This window comes from Oncorhynchus tshawytscha, linkage group LG01 (assembly GCF_018296145.1).
Source record: "Oncorhynchus tshawytscha isolate Ot180627B linkage group LG01, Otsh_v2.0, whole genome shotgun sequence".
Classification (NCBI taxonomy): Eukaryota; Metazoa; Chordata; class Actinopteri; order Salmoniformes; family Salmonidae; genus Oncorhynchus; species Oncorhynchus tshawytscha.
The window spans coordinates 59,293,197-59,308,601 of NC_056429.1; the positions used below are offsets into that span (position 1 = coordinate 59,293,197).

General features: G+C 43.2%; 1 protein-coding gene across 3 annotated transcripts in view; it reads left to right on the plus strand.

Annotated features, from left to right (window-relative positions):
• The window catches only part of LOC112260800 (potassium voltage-gated channel subfamily KQT member 5-like), a 152,303-nt gene that overhangs the window by 86,781 nt on the left and 50,117 nt on the right, over positions 1 to 15,405 (plus strand). The window lies entirely within an intron of this gene.

Here is a 15,405-nt window from a genome sequence, read left to right on the forward strand (position 1 = left end):
ATTAGGGTTAGCCAACATTGCATCGCATTATGCATAACATCTATAAGACTCCCCGTAGCCCTGTCATAATTAGATTATGACAGGAGACAGACTCACCAAGCACTGGTGAGTATTGCTTTGGCACAAGGTGCAATGAGTATATGGTAAGTCACAACAAACTAATAGACCATAGGGATATACTGTATGATTGAGTGACTACAATACTCATAACGTTTAACAGTGTTCAAATAAGACCTGAATCATATTGTCATCTATACTGTATTTAGTCTCCCATTAATGCACAGGAACCGCTTCATGTCCCTTCTCAGCTTAACAACAGGCACTGCAAATGAACTTCAAAATACCCACCGTGCGAAGATATTGAGAACAAGTATACAAATAAATACAGTATAGATGACAATATGATTCAGGTCTTATTTGAACACTGTTAAACGTTATGAGTATTGTAGTCACTCAATCATACAGTATATCCCTATGGTCTATTAGTTTGTTGTGACTTACCATATACTCATTGCACCTTGTGCCAAAGCAATACTCCTAATAATAATATATGGTACCTATGTAGTGCATTTCAATGACCCAAAGTCACTTTATAATTGTAGAAACTAAACAAAAAAATGGAGATCAAAACACACCTAAGATTACGATGCGCCATGCCAAGCGTAGGCTGGAGTGGTGTAAAGCCTGCCGTATTTGCACACTGGAGCAGTGCAAACCCGTTCTCTGGAGTGTTGAATCACGCAGCACCATCTGGCAGTCCGATGGACAAATCTGGGTTTGGCAGATGCGAGGAGAACGCTACCGGCCCGAATGCATAGTGACAACTGTAAAGTTTGGTGGAGGAGGAATAATGGTCTGGGGCTGTTTTTCATGGTTCTGGCCCCTTTGTTCCAGTGAAGGAAACTCTTAATGCTACAGCATACAATGACATTCTAGACAATTTTGTGCTTCCAACTTTGTGGCAACAGTTTGGGGAAAGGCCCTTTCCTGTTTCAGCATGACAGTGCCACTGTGGACAAAACAAGGTCCATACAGAAATGGTTTATTGAGATCGGTGTGGAAGAACTTGACTGGCCTGCACAGAGCCCTGACCTCAACACCATCAAACACCTTTTGGATGAATTGGAACTCTGACTGTGAGCCGGGCCTAATCGCCCAACATCAGTGCCCGACCTCACTAATGCTCTTGTGGCTGAATGGAAGCAAGTCCCCTTAGCAATGTTCCAACATCTAATGGAAAGCCTTCCCAGAAGAGTAGAGGCTGTTATAGCAGCAAAGGGGGGACCAACTCCATATTAATGCCCATTTGGAAGGAGATGCTCGACGAGCAGGTTTCCACATACTTTTGGCCATGCAGTGTATATCTCAACGGTTTAGACACTCTTTATAATGTTTAGAAAAACAGATAACCTCAGCTTCACTGTGTGGCTTCTGTAGGGGCAGAGAAAAACTCCACCAACTCATTTAGATGTGAGCCAGTACTTTTAGAGAGCTGTTTTCCCTTGCGTCTTATTACTTCCATGATAGGATAAAGAAAGAGAGAGGTTTCTTATCTGATCTAGAGGAACTCTTTGTGAGAAACTTCTAGTGAAAGCTCTCCACTTTGCAACCCTTTGCTGTTACATCCAGTGTTACACACCTGTTGCACAATTATACTTTTTTCCCTCCAGCTCTACACAACCTACTCTCTCTCTCTCACACGCACTTAACTTAAGAGCCCGCACTGCCCCCTTGACTGCAACTTCAAAGCCTCATGCAGCATCATGGAAATTTGGCCACTGCACTGGTTCATTATAGCTCTCTCTCTCTCTCTCTCTCTCTCCCTCTCTCCCTCTCTCTCTCTCTCCCTATCTCTCCCTCTCTCCCTATCTCTCCCTTTCTCCATCTCTCTCTCTCTCTCTCTCTCTCCCTCTCTCTCTCTCTCTCTCTCTCTTTCTCTCTCTCTCTCCCTCTCTCTCTCTCCCTCCCTCTCTCTTTCTCTCTCCCTATCTCTCCCTCCCTCCCTCCTCTCTCTCTCCCTCTCTCTCTCTCTCCTCTCTCTCTTCCCTATCTCTCTCCCTCTCCCCTCTCCTCTCTCTCTCCCTCCCTCTCTCTCTCTCTCTCTATCTCTCCCTCTCCCTCCCTCTCTCTATCTCTCCCTCTCCCTCCCTCTCTCTCTCTCTCTCTCTCTCTCAAGTCTGAATGATGAGCTCTGAATTTAAATCACTATTATAGAACAGCTTACCTATAAAAACCTATCAGATATAGAACCTGGGCTTAGGAAATTAATTCTACTTGTTTTCCAGCACAGTATGCATCACTGTAACATGGTTGTGATTGACTCTACTAGTGCCATTAGAATCTCTCTTATTTAACCAAGGGATCTACATACGTTTCAGGTCACTGTTAATAGGAAGAATATGAATGTACGACATTTTGAGAAAATGTGGAACGCTGAGGGGTTGTGGTTTTTCATTTTGGAGAACGTCTCTCTGTTCCGTCCAGTGGCTTTGGCCCTGGTGTGTTTTGTGAAGTAGTTGCTTAGAAATAAAACCGTGTGCTTGATCGCTGCCATCAGCAGGTAAGTTACTGCACTTCACTTGATAAACACAGGGATGAACTAATAGACTCTTGGCAAGGAGACAGTAAGTCTGTGCCTCTCACTTTCTCATATCTCTTCTCCCTTCCTAACTCTTCTCGTCTCTCTCCTTCCCTCTCTATCCCCAGACCCAAACAAACTCAGGGCCAGCTTTCATTTGTCTCTTACATCAGTGGGAAAATATAGGAAAGCAATCACACACACACACACACACACACACACACACACACACACACACACACACACACACACACACACACACACACACACACACACACACACACTGCACAGGGTGCTCCATACTACGGGGTTATGCTGTTGTATCGTCTCTCATGCTGGTCTACTTTTTAGGGATAGAAAGAGTGTATATATAGCAGAATGTTATAAATATCATATATATCTGCACCGTTACCCTAAGAAGCCTTTCTAATTTCACTACACATGTTCACATGTGCGGCACAAACATAATTATCATCAGTCAGTATTGGATAGTGATAGTCTGTTATACAGTAACTGTACATAGAAAAGTGCGTAAGTGAAGTTCACTGTAAAACCTTTCCCTGTGAATGTACGGCATTATACTGGCACCAGATTTGCCATCTTAATACTGTAATTTTGCATTACAGCAGAGATGCTATAATATACAGTGAGGCTATAATACATTAAGAACACCTGCTCTTTCCATGACATAGACTGAGCAGGGGAATCCAGGTGAAAGCTATAATGCATTATTGATGTCACCTTTTAAATCAAATCAAATTCAAGTTTATTAGTCACATGTGCCGAATTCACCTTATAGTGAAATGCTTACTTACAAGCCCCTAACCAACAATGCAGTTTAAAAAATATGAAAAAAGAATAAGGAATAAGTCATTAAAGAGCAGCAGTAAAATTATAATAGTGAGACTATATACAGGGGGTACCGGTACAGAGTCAATGTGCGAGGGCACCGGTTCGTTGTGGTAACTGTGGTAATATGTTCATGTAGGTAGAGTTATTAAAGTGACTATGCATAGATAATAACAGAGAGTAGCAGCGGCGTAAAAGAGGGGGTGGGGGGGGGCAATGCAAATAGTCTGGGTAGCCATTTGATTTAGTGTTCAGGGGTCTTATGGCTTGAGGGTAGAAGCTGTTCAGAAGCCTATTGGATATAGACTTGGCACTCCGGTACCGCTTGCCGTGCGGTAGCAGAGAGAACAGTCTATGACTAGGGTGGCTGGAGCCTTTGACAATTTTTAGGGCCTTCCTCTGACACTGCCTGGTATAGAGGTCCTGGATGGCAGGAAGCTCGGCCCCAGTGATGTACTGGGCCGTACACACTACCCTCTGTAGTGCCTTGCAGTCGGAGGCCGAGCAGTTGCCACACCAGGCAGTGATGCAACCATGCTCTCGATGGTGCAGCTGTAGACCCGTTTGAGGATCTGAGGACCCGTGCCAAATCTTTTCAGTCTCCTGAGGGAGAATAGGTTTTGTAGTTTTGCCTTGAATAATGGGCAAAAATCCCAGTGGCTATATGTGCCAAGCTTATAGAGACATATCTCAAGAGACTTGCAGCTGTAATTGCTGCAAAAGGTGGCTCTACAAAGTATTAACTTTGGGGGGGTGAATAGTTATGCACGCTCAAGTTTCTGTATTTTTGTCTTTTATCTTGTTTGTTTCACAAAAAATATATTTAGCATCTTCAAAGTGTTGTGTGCATGTTGTGTAAATAAAATGATTCAAACCCCCCAAAAATCGCTTTTAATTCCAGGTTGTAAGGCAACAAAATAGGAAAAATGCCAGGGGAGGTGAATACTTTCACAAACCACTGTATGTGTGCCATTCAGAGGGTGAATGGGCAAGACAAAATATTTAAGTGTCTATGAATGTGGTATGCAAGGCTGCTGGGTGGTTCACACGCAACAGTTTCCGATTTGTATCAAGAATGGTTCACCACCAAATGGACATCCAGGCAACTTCACACATCTGTGGGAAGCATTGGAGTCAACATGGGCCAGCATCCCTGTGGACAGCTTTTGACACCTTATAGTCCTTACCCCGATGAATTAAGGCTGTTCTGAGGGCAAACGGGGGTGCAACTCAATATTAGGAAGGTGTTCCTAATGTTTTGTACACTCAGTGTATCTATGTTTTACAGTAGTGAAACAGTATTGTGTAATATATTACAGCATCTCTGCTGTGAAGCAAAATTACATTGTTTTACATATTAGCACAATCTTTTTTAATACCACACAAATTACCGAAATTACAGGCTAAGAATGGACAGAGAAATAGGCCAATGTGCTCATCTTATCATATTTCTCCAATTCCAAACCAGTGTGTCTCGTTTGCAATGACATTTTCCCTGTTTGCAAATAATTACATCTGAGACGTCATTAGGAATCTGAACATGGTACTTTCAAAAGTTAGAACAATTTAAGCTTTAACTAGTGTCTACTCTTCTTCCGTGGCTTAACCCAACGAGAGAAGGTCACGTGTTTCCCTGAAAGCTGTCTGGGTTTAAACATCTTCTATTGTACAGACAGTGAATAGCTTAATCAATTGATCGTGACACAATTCAATTACTTCCCAAGCAAATTCCATATTTTTGTCTCCTCGGCTATAGCAGATTGTAGCTCAGCCTCTGAATGTCAAAGAAACGAAACAATGATATCTCCATATGCATCGGAGTCATGTCTTCCCGGGTATTTTAGAGCTTGTTTCTATCATAAAGCACTGCGGACCAAAGCACTGTTATAGATCACTTCATATAATAGGATCTTAAACTAACAAGGGGTAGGCCTGTGCCTGTGGCACACCACAATTCGGGTCTTGGTTTTAACTTAAGAGCCCTTCACTGACACAGAGGTAGGCTGTTTAAAGAGTGAGTGGAGGAATTGACTGACGAATCTATGGGTATAGCAGCCTCTAGCTTAATTTTGTCTGTCAAACAGGTAGGCCTACCTTTTATTTCTTAAATAGGGAGAAATAGGATCCAACACAAAGCCATATTGTTCTAAGTCAAGTCTAATTAAAATGAAGACGTTTGAAATGAATTATGCCTGCTCGAATTTGCCTACTTTCAGCACCATGAGCTGTCCATTTTCGATTGATTACGCCACAGATGCTGCTTCCAGTTTCAGCACCACAATGTAAGTTACTCGAATCTGGTTAATTGTGAAGTCAATAACTCTAATAAATACATCATGGGTAAATGTTTTTTTATTTTTATAAAATCAATTATAGTGGTAGCAAGCTATCAAAGTTGACCTTCTCAAACTGAACAGAACAGAGGCTAGTCCGCGCATAAGATTGTTTTGGACTAGGCCTAATCGGAAAAAAAACATGGAAGAAGCCATTTTTTTACCTTTATTTAACAAATGGTTAGTGGGGAGAGGGTATACGGACACTCTTGGCCTGCAACACGATGCCATATGTCGCTCAGCTGAGAGGCGCGTGAATCAAATCCCACGAGGTTGAGGAGGACACTGTGTCCCGGTGTTGTTGCAGTTGATGCTCTCCCCATTGACTAATAGACTATATCACGGTGACATCTAGATGGCTACCTATGTGAGTTATTTCTTGTGTAGGCTGCCACCTTACTTGAAATATAATCATCGGAGGGAAAAGAAAATTGGCCACGTTACTAGCTACCGCCGGCGACACTGTGATAGATACACCTTAGGTCGACAGGCAACTCGATACAACACTGGTGCACTGTTCATTCTCATCAGCTTTAGTGGCTCGCAAGTACGGCCCACAACATGGTTTACCGGTATGTGTAATGCAGCCTGTCAATCCCCATTAAGAAACGTTGCACCGGTAATATATTGGTAATATCTTTTGAACTGCTACAAACAAGCAATTTCTCTGTAGTAATGGTGAAACCTGTCTGTCAATTATTATCTGGGTGATGTTTTTCTAGGTCGCACAGTAATATACTTATGAGCAATTTAGAGCAGCTGAAATGGCTGGTGTCAACTTGAGCTAAATAGCTAGCTAGGTTAGCAAAGAAAACATGCAGTAACACAACTAGTAATAAAGATACTTATAAACAAGCCAAGGTACCTACCCAGCAGCTGCTGAAAATATTATTCCACTTCACCGCAGCTTCAAAAAGATATTTATGAAAATAGTCTGAGCTTAATGTGTCTCACCTGACAGCATGAGATTGGTGCCTGAAACGGATCATTTTATTCTACAGTAGGCATAAGCTATTACTGTAAAGAAATACAGTATGTTAGAGTAATTTTTACAGGAGGCTTCTAAATACAGTTAATAACAATATTTTTCTGAATTTTGCCCATAATGCATTAATGCTGTATAACACATTTACGGTATTTTACTGTGCATTCTACAGTGTTTTACTGTTGAAATTACAATAAGGTCTTAGTGTTGCAATTTCACACTCTCTTGTCCTCCGTATCCTTTTAGTTTTCTCTCTTTTGTTTGTATTTTTAGCACTTGCCTTATTCTCCCCTCCCTCCCACTTTCTTTCTGATTGAAGGGGAATGCATGGCTGGCATAGAAAGAAAGGAGGAAATAGATAATGATACCAGGCAGTATGGTGTGGAAAACACTGACCTCTCACGTAGCTGAACCGTCACACACACACACACACACACACACACACACACACACACACACACACACACACACACACACAGGATATTAATATTATACATTATACACACATTCTCTTTCATTCACGCACGCACACACACACACATACACACACACACAGCTGTATTTCTGCTCCTTGACTCTAAATCTTCGCCCAGTTGGATGAGTCCGCTTAAGGGAGATTCACGGCCCAGATGAAACAGGATGGTAAAATGTGTTTTGTGTGTGTGTCAGTCCATTCTATAATGTTGCTTGTGGAGTATTGACAAAAGCAGACTATTTGGGGCGGAATAATCACTAACGGTAAAAATTGATATTAAATGGACCTACAAGGCATGGTTAGCTAGAAACTGCACTATTTGCCTTCTCCACTTTCACCCTGACCAAAAGCCGTCTCCCCAGCCACATACCCCTATGTCAGGGAAACAGAGTGGCACTCCAACAGAACACACTCCTAGGGCGTTTACACTCTCACGTTGGCTGTTCCATTTCATTAAGAGGGCATTAGGTTGGGGGGCGTTTTGGCTGTATATGGTTTTGTCTCTGCTCTTCCATGCACTCATCATTACCAGAGGAGAGAGTGAGGCACTTCACCTCTCTGTGTCTGGCTCTGTCTGTCTGCCTGTCTCTTTGTGTCTGTTTCTGTCTCTCTGCCTCTGTTTTTCTGTCTCTCTCTCTCTCTCTCTTCGTGTCTGTCTCTGTCGCTCTGTTTTTTGTGTGTGTCTCTGACAGTTGCAGGGATATACAATTTACATACACCATATCAGCCACAAGCAAGTTAGACACAACAAGTTACAAAAGCCATCCAATACACGTAATCCAAAAGCCTGTTACTGTCCAATCATGGCAGTGATTTATCCACCTTGGATTGGTTGTTTATTGATCTCTCTGTCCAGGGAGTGAGTGGTGGATTGGTCCAGTCATTGATGAAGTCATTAGTCACAGAGGTGTCATACTGTCAAGTTATCGAAGTGTAATGACGCATGGTGGGTTGTGGTGGTGACGCCTGCACAGGTCATGACACACGAAGTCCCTCCCCATGTCAAGACACACATTGTTATTTCACAATAGGGAGGGGTTCTGTCCCAATGGTGCTGACAAATGACAACCCATTGTTGATTCCAAATTATGTCCGATTGATCCTGTGAAATGTATCATTTATCTGTATTATTGTATAAGATCAAGCCTATAAAAAGTTTGAAACTTTCTTCATCCACAGCACACACACCCACACACACACTCTCTCTCTCTCTCTCTGAGCAGCAGCAGCTGGGAGCGGATCTGGTGTCCGTGCATGGCCTGTCTGACAGTAAAGGCCTATTAGTGTCTGCTACTCTATCAAAACCAGATGTTCCTGGGCCGTTAGGTCCAAACCATGCCCTAACTCACCTCCCCCTCCAGGTATAACTCAGCCTGGAGTGGACCGCCGACAGCCCTTTACTCACCCTAATATTTCACATTAATCCCATGGAAAATAAATGATGTTCTGAATCACCATCTAAGAGGAAGGGGGGAGTTCAGCTCCAGGAGAGGGGAGAGAGGGGACTAAGCGAGGGGACTAAGCGGGAAGGGGGATGAGGGGTGAGAGACGCAACACAAAGGTAAATACATAGTGAATTTCTCTCCAAGCCACTTATTAGCATCATCCTCCAGTAGTATCCCTGCTTTTCCCTCGTTTTACTGTCATACCGCACAGATAAAAACAGTCAGACACACACGCACAGAGAAACAGACACACCAATTAATACGTTAAGCCCCAGAGCTATGTGGAGATTAGATAAGATTTAAGAATACAGAGTGAGTCACAAACACACACACACACACACATAGCAGAGGGTGAGACGAGCAAGTCATCAGACTAAGAGAATAACAACATGCATCGTGTTCACTCTTGACAAGATGAAAAATGGCCTTTTTACTGCAAATGAAAAATCCCGTACCAGTCACAGAGTGGATTTACTTAGAGAGAAAGAGATATGGAAGAGGGGTAAAAACACAGCAATAAAGATGGAGATGAGCAGGAGAGGAAGATAGAGGAAAAACATTTTTGACACAGATTAATCATCTCACACTTTGATTCTATGTCAACTGCTAGTTCAGCTGGATAAACATCTACAGGTGCAGGATCTTAATTTCACCTATATTGTCACAGCAAAAATAATCCTGCAGCAACAGGATTTGAACATTTAGTCCACAATGCTGCTTTGTCAGTAGTTAGGCTATTAGCTGGGGCTAAAGTAGCCTACATGAAAAGTGCAATAATGTTGTTGATATAACCGTGTGTTAGTATGGGTTTTCAGTGAATTTATGTAAATCATGGCGCTCATCTACGTAAGGAAAATTCTCAGCAACAAAAGAGTGGTCAAATTAAGATCCTATATCTGGAATTGGCCAGCAGTTTCCTTCCACTCTGTAAGATACAGCTGCTTTCTACAGCTCCGTCTCTGTATCTGTTTCTGTCCCCACAGTTGTTCAACTCATTACTTTAGCGTTCTAGATCCTCATACCCCAGGGTACCCCAACTGGTGGCCTGTGGGTCGAATTTGGCCCGTGGGTGGTTTTATTTGTCCCCCTAAATTTTCTGAGCCAAAAAAATAATGTTTTAATTGTGTGAAATTTTCATTGATAGGACACAAAAGACTCTAAAAACACCAGGACATCAGCTAAAGTTATTTTCATTTGAGAAATTTGTTCTCAAGTATTCCTACCCATAATAGAGAGACACGTGATCATAAACAAATGTAAGTAAGGTTTGAAATGATTATGTTTTGGTCAAACATTATATCTGTTTGGGCTTCTTGCGGTCAATTTGCAGTCTACAAATTATTTGTAATTATGTTCCGGCCCCCCGACCATCCGCTCCAGAAAAAATCGCCCCACGACTGAATCTAGTTGATGATCCCCTAATAGTGCAAGGCATGGGTTTAAGGAAACAGTGAAAACAGGGATAGTTTTCTGTATCTGCAGTTTCATCCTCATTACAGTAATAAAGACGTTTTTTTTCTGACAGCGTGACCTGACCTTGATATATACAGCACATATGTGTGTACTACATACAGTTGAAGTCAGAAGTTTACATACACTTAGGTTGGAGTCATTAAAACTCATTTTTCCACCACTCCACATATTTCTTGTTAACAAACTATAGTTTTGGCAAGTCTTTTAGGACATCTACCTTGTGCATGACACAAGTCATCTTTCCAACAATTGTTTACGAACAGATTATTTCACTTAAAATTAAATGTATCACAATTCCAGTGGATCAGAAGTTTACATACACTAAGTTGACTGTGCCTTTTAAACAGCTTGGAAAATTCCAGAAAATGATGTCATGGCTTTAGAAGCTTCTGATAGGCTAATTGACATCATTTGAGTCAGGTGTACCTGTGAATGTATTTCAAGGCCTACCTTCAGAATCAGTGCCTCTTTGCTTGACATCTTGGGAAAATCCAAATAAATCAGCCAAGGCCTCAGAAAAAAATTGTAGACCTCCACAAGTCTGGTTCATCCTTGGGAGCAATTTTCCAACGCCTGAAGGTACCATGTTCATCTGTACAAACAATAGTATGCAAGTATAACACAATGGGACAATGCAGCTGTCATACCGCTCAAGAAGGAGACAAGTTCTATCTCCTAAAGATTAATGTACTTTGGTGCGAAAAGTGCAAATCAATCCCAGAACAACAGCAAAGGACCTTGTGAAGATGCTGGAGGAAACAGGTACAAAAGTATCTGTTTCCACAGTAAAACGAGTCCTATATCGACATAACCTGAAAAACCGCTCAGCAAGGAAGAAGCCACTGCTCCAAAACCTCCATAAAAAAGCCAGACTACGGTTTGCAACTGCACATGGGGACAAAGATCATACTTTTTGGAGAAATGTCCTCTGGTCTGATGAAACAAAAATAGAACTGTTTGGCCATAATGACCACCCTAAATTTTATCAGCATATCGATTGCGCAACCAGGGGTGGAAAGACCCTGGATCATTGTTACTCTAACTTCCGCGACGCATATAAGGCCCTGCCCCGCCCCCCTTTCGGAAAAGCTGACCACGACTCCATTTTGTTGATCCCTGCCTACAGACAGAAACTAAAACAAGAGGCTCCCACGCTGAGGTCTGTCCAACGCTGGTCCGACCAAGCTGACTCCACACTCCAAGACTGCTTCCATCACGTGGACTGGGAGATGTTTCGTATTGCGTCAGACAACAACATTGACGAATACGCTGATTCGGTGTGCGAGTTCATTAGAACGTGCGTTGAAGATGTCGTTCCCATAGCAACGATTAAAACATTCCCTAACCAGAAACCGTGGATTGATGGCAGCATTCGTGTGAAACTGAAGGCGCGAACCACTGCTTTTAATCAGGGCAAGGTGTCTGGTAACATGACTGAATACAAACAGTGCAGCTATTCCCTCCGCAAGGCTATCAAACAAGCTAAGCGCCAGTATAGAGACAAAGTAGAATCTCAATTCAACGGCTCAGACACAAGAGGCATGTGGCAGGGTCTACAGTCAATCACGGACTACAGGAAGAAACCCAGCCCAGTCACGGACCAGGATGTCTTGCTCCCAGGCAGACTAAATAACTTTTTGCCCGCTTTGAGGACAATACAGTGCCACTGACACGGCCTGCAACGAAAACATGCGGTCTCTCCTTCACTGCAGCCGAAGTGAGTAAGACATTTAAACGTGTTAACCCTCGCAAGGCTGCAGGCCCAGACGGCATCCCCAGCCGCGCCCTCAGAGCATGCGCAGACCAGCTGGCCGGTGTGTTTATTGACATATTCAATCAATCCCTATACCAGTCTGCTGTTCCCACATGCTTCAAGAGGGCCACCATTGTTCCTGTTCCCAAGAAAGCTAAGGTAACTAAGCTAAACGACTACCGCCCCGTAGCACTCACATCCGTCATCATGAAGTGCTTTGAGAGACTAGTCAAGGACCATATCACCTCCACCCTACCTGACACCCTAGACCCACTCCAATTTGCTTACCGCCCAAATAGGTCCACAGACGATGCAATCTCAACCACACTGCACACTGCCCTAACCCATCTGGACAAGAGGAATACCTATGTGAGAATGCTGTTCATCGACTACAGCTCGGCATTCAACACCATAGTACCCTCCAAGCTCGTCATCAAGCTCGAGACCCTGGGTCTCGACCCCGCCCTGTGCAACTGGGTACTGGACTTCCTGACGGGCCGCCCCCAGGTGGTGAGTGTAGGCAACAACATCTCCTCCCCGCTGATCCTCAACACTGGGGCCCCACAAGGGTGCGTTCTGAGCCCTCTCCTGTACTCCCTGTTCACCCACGACTGCGTGGCCACGCACGCCTCCAACTCAATCATCAAGTTTGCGGACGACACAACAGTGGTAGGCTTGATTACCAACAACGACGAGACGGCCTACAGGGAGGAGGTGAGGGCCCTCGGAGTGTGGTGTCAGGAAAATAACCTCACACTCAATGTCAACAAAACTAAGGAGATGATTGTGGACTTCAGGAAACAGCAGAGGGAACACCCCCATCCACATCGATGGAACAGTAGTGGAGAGGGTAGCAAGTTTTAAGTTCCTCGGCATACACATCACAGACAAACTGAATTGGTCCACTCACACAGACAGCATCGTGAGGAGGCGCAGCAGCGCCTCTTCACCCTCAGGAGGCTGAAGAAATTCGGCTTGTCACCAAAAGCACTCACAAACTTATACAGATGCACAATCGAGAGCATCCTGGCGGGCTGTATCACCGCCTGGTATGGCAACTGCACTGCCCTCAACCGTAATTAAAAGTCATTAAAACTCATTTTTCCACCACTCCACATATTTCTTGTTAACAAACTATAGTTTTGGCAAGTCTTTTAGGACATCTACCTTGTGCATGACACAAGTAATCTTTCCAACAATTGTTTACGAACAGATTATTTCACTTAAAATTAAATGTATCACAATTCCAGTGGATCAGAAGTTTACATACACTAAGTTGACTGTGCCTTTTAAACAGCTTGGAAAATTCCAGAAAATGATGTCATGGCTTTAGAAGCTTCTGATAGGCTAATTGACATCATTTGAGTCAGGTGTACCTGTGAATGTATTTCAAGGCCTACCTTCAGAATCAGTGCCTCTTTGCTTGACATCTTGGGAAAATCCAAATAAATCAGCCAAGGCCTCAGAAAAAAATTGTAGACCTCCACAAGTCTGGTTCATCCTTGGGAGCAATTTTCCAACGCCTGAAGGTACCATGTTCAAAGCACTCACAAACTTCTACAGATGCACAATCGAGAGCATCCTGGCGGGCTGTATCACCGCCTGGTATGGCAACTGCACTGCCCTCAACCGTAATTAAAAGTCATTAAAACTCATTTTTCCACCACTCCACATATTTCTTGTTAACAAACTATAGTTTTGGCAAGTCTTTTAGGACATCTACCTTGTGCATGACACAAGTAATCTTTCCAACAATTGTTTACGAACAGATTATTTCACTTAAAATTAAATGTATCACAATTCCAGTGGATCAGAAGTTTACATACACTAAGTTGACTGTGCCTTTTAAACAGCTTGGAAAAAAGTTCCTCGGCATACACATCACAGACAAACTGAATTGGTCCACTCACACAGACAGCATCGTGAGGAGGCGCAGCAGCGCCTCTTCACCCTCAGGAGGCTGAAGAAATTCGGCTTGTCACCAAAAGCACTCACAAACTTCTACAGATGCACAATCGAGAGCATCCTGGCGGGCTGTATCACCGCCTGGTATGGCAACTGCACTGCCCTCAACCGTAAGGCTCTCCAGAGGGTAGTGAGGTCTGCACAACGCATCACCGGGGGCAAACTACCTGCCCTCCAGGACACCTACACCACCCGATGCTACAGGAAGGCCATAAAGATCATCAAGGACATCAACCACCCGAGCCACTGCCTTCACCCCGCTGTCATCCAGAAGGCGAGGTCAGTACAGGTGCATCAAAGCTGGGACCGAGAGACTGAAAAACAGCTTCTATCTCAAGGCCTTCAGACTGTTAAACAGCCACCACTAACATTGAGTGGCTACTGCCAACACACTGTCAATGACACTGACTCTACTCCAGCCACTTTAATAATGGGAATTGATGGGAAATGATGTAAATATATCACTAGCCACTTTAAACAATGCTACCTTATATAATGTTACTTACCCTAGGACATTATTCATCTCATATGCATACGTAGATACTGTACTCTATATCAGACTGCATCCTTATGTAATACATGTATCACTAGCCACTTTAACTATGCCACTTGGTTTACATACTCATCTCATATGTATATACTGTACTCGATATCATCTACTGTATCTTGCCTATGCTGCTCTGTACCATCACTCATTCATATATCCTTATGTACATATTCTTTATCCCCTTACACTGTGTATAAGACAGTAGTTTTTTGGAATTGTTACTTAGATTACTTGTTCGTTATTACTGCATTGTCGGAACTAGAAGCACAAGCATTTCGCTACACTCGCATTAACATCTGCTAACCATGTGTATGTGACAAATAAAATTTGATTTGATTTGATTTATGTATGGAGGGAAAAGGGGGAGGCTTGCAAGCCGAAGAACACCATCCCAACCGCTAATCACAGGGGTGGCAGCATCATGTTGTGGGGCTGCTTTGCCCCAGGAGGGACTGGTGCACTTCACAAAATAGATGGCTTCACGAGGAAGGAAAATGATGTGGATATATTTAAGCAACATCTCAAGACATCAGTCAGGAAGTTAAAGCTTGGTTGCAAATGGGTCTTCCAAATGAACAATGACCCCAAGCATACTTCCAAAGTTGTGGCAAAATGGCTTAAGTACAACAAAGTCAAGGTATTGGAGTGGCCATCACAAAGCCCTGACCTCAATCCTATAGAAAATGTGTGGCCTGAACTGAAAAAGCGTGTGTGAGCAAAGAGGCCTACAAACCTGACACAGTTACACCAGCTCTGTCAGGAGGAATGGGGCACAATTCACCCAACTTATTGTGGGAAGCTTGTGAGAGGCTACCCGAAACGTTTGACCCAAGTTTTAAACAATTTTATAAATAATTATTTCTACTATTATTCTGACATTTCACATTCTTAAAATAAAGTGGTGATACTAACTGACCTAAGACAGGGAATTCTTAATAGGATTAAATGTCAGGAATTGTGAAAAACTGATTTTAAATGTATTTGGCTAAGGTGTATGTAAAC